General features: G+C 38.1%; 1 non-coding gene across 1 annotated transcript; it reads right to left on the bottom strand.

The window, feature by feature from the left end:
- Window positions 1-1630: 1630 nt before the first annotated feature.
- On the bottom strand, window positions 1631-1737 carry LOC141618389 (small nucleolar RNA R71). Its single transcript, XR_012531380.1, has one exon. It is a non-coding gene; the product is annotated as a small nucleolar RNA R71 (small nucleolar RNA).
- Between the last annotated feature and the right edge of the window lie 782 nt (window positions 1738-2519).

Here is a 2519-nt window from a genome sequence, read left to right as displayed (position 1 = left end):
CCTTTGTTTTGGGTAATTGAAGATTATTTGGGTTATTATTGGGAGATTGACAACCTTCCAATCAATCATCAAGTACTTCTATTATTCTTTGCTTTATTATTGGAATCATTAGTAGGTATAATTCTCTTAATCCCTTTTTAATTATTGTTAATTATCTTCATTTATTCATCATGTTTCATTTTGTTGGTATGATTGACAACCTTGCTAGCATGTTCAACATGATAATGAGTGAGTAGTTTCCTTAGCTAGGGTTAATGGGTAACTAGGGGAAACCAACATGGGGGATGATTCATGCTTAAATTAATATGTTTTCATAGTTTATTTGCTTGCTTGTTGTGATCTCAACTTATGCACATGTTATGTTTGATGAAATGCGAGCCTATGAATCCTTGCATTTTTTACCCATCACCTATCTTTTCAATGAGACTTGTAAGACATAAACCAACTCGAGTCTCATTAGACCATGCATATAGTTGAGTAGGGAAGATTAAGTCGACTTGTAGGTGTTGTACAATCTAATCGATTCGGCTCCGGGACCCAAACTTTCCTAGGATTGTAAGATATAAACCAACTCGATCCATCACAACAATAATTGCTTGCTTATAATTTGAGAATATGTTTGTATGATCAATTCCCATGAATCCCCTATGACCCCATGACACCCTAGTGCCTTTTATCAATTGTTTACACCCCTTTTTAATCATCTTGCTTGTTTACTTTTATTGCTATTCAGTTAAGTGATCTTCTACTTCAAATCCCAAATTGTGACACCCTTAGACACCGCTAGTTACAATTGAAAATCTCATCTCAATTCCCGTCCCTTGGGATCCGACCTTTACTTGCCTCTTTACTAATTGTAGAGCTGTTGGTAGAGTTATAAATTGTGTTTTGGTCTAGGTGCTCCTAACGACAAGTACCGAAAACTAAACCTCCATCGTGAGTCCGACCAAAAATGGCGCCGTTGCCGGGGACGGTGTTAACTTGATTTAGATTTTCTTGTATTATTATTAGTTGTGTCTTTCTTTGCCTTGGGGAAGTAAAACTCCTCAAGGTTTGTTCTAATTATTGTCAAGTTGTTTGATATTTTGCATGTCTAGAAGATCACAAGGTAACTTGTTACCCTTTGATCACGAAATTGAAAGGACTTTGACAACCAATAGAAGACTTGCTAGGAGAACTTTGAGAGGTATTGGTGAGGTTGTAGATATTCAACCAAACACTATTAAGTTCATCAACCCTTTTGCAAGAGAAGGTGAGGAGAACCCAACACAAAACCCAACACAAAATCCAACACAAAATCAACCCTAATGGTACTCCCACACCACAACATTTAACCGGAAATTTCATTTCCAAATCCGCCTTTATCCAATTAGTCGAAAGAAGCCAATTTGGGGGGATGCCTAGTTAAGACCCTCACTCTCACATGGAGACTTTTTGCGACTATTGTGATGCGATTTCTCAAACCGGTGTAACTCAAGACCAAATTCGATGGGTCTTATTTCGTTTTTCTCTAATTGGCACCGCGAAACAATGGTTGAAAGGCCTTGATAAGGCTACTCTCGGAATTGATTCTTGGAAGAAGTTGGCTCTAGATTTCTACAAAAAGTTCTATCCACCGGAAAAGACTAACATGCTAAGAGCTCAAATTACGGGCATTAAGCAAAGAGATGAAGAATCCTTGTATGAAGCTTGGGAGCGATTCAAAGGAATTTGTCGCTCATGTCCTCATCATGGACTTAGCGAGTGGTTCTTGGTACAACAATTTTGGAACGGTCTTTATGAAGATTCAAGAAACATTCTCAACATGGGATCAAATGGAATGTTCACCGAAGTTGACGACAATCAAACTTGGAACAAGATTGAGGAAATGGCGGTCCATAATTCATCACAATATAGTAGACATCGCAAGGCTACTAGAGGAGGAAAGCATGAAGTGGACTCCATTACTCAATTGGGTGCTCAACTTAGTGCTCACATTGATACCATCAATTTGAAGTTCGAAAAAGCTATGGCTAGACTTGAAGAAGCCTCAAAATCACCAAATCATCATGTTAATGCCATGACGGCATCTTCATCAATCCCAAGTGAGATATGTGAGAATTGTGGAACTTTGGGACATGACCAAAGTGAATGTAGGGGAACAAATGAACAAGTGAATGCTTTTCAAGCATACAAGAGTGGTACCCCTTATTCAAACTATTACAATGAAAACACCAAATTCCACCCAAATCTCTCATACAAATGCAAAAATGTTCAAAACCCTCAACCAACATACACCCCACCTCCCATGAGAAACCAAAATCAAAGACCCTTTTACAACCAAAACCAAGGTTACCAAAATCAAACTCCATACAATCAACAAAATGACCAAGGTTTTGATGTTCAAAAAGCGGTCCTCCAAATGCAAAAGAATCAATAAGAGTTTTTCACTCAAATGCAAAAGGATAGTCAAGCAAAGGAAATCACCATCAACAACATTCTAGCCCACACCAAAATGTTGGAAACCCAATTAACTCAAC

The sequence above is a fragment of the Silene latifolia genome, chromosome 1, assembly GCF_048544455.1.
Source record: "Silene latifolia isolate original U9 population chromosome 1, ASM4854445v1, whole genome shotgun sequence".
NCBI lineage: Eukaryota > Viridiplantae > Streptophyta > Magnoliopsida > Caryophyllales > Caryophyllaceae > Silene > Silene latifolia.
The sequence above is the reverse complement of the archived record's forward strand: the minus strand, read 5'-3'. Positions and strand labels throughout refer to the sequence as shown.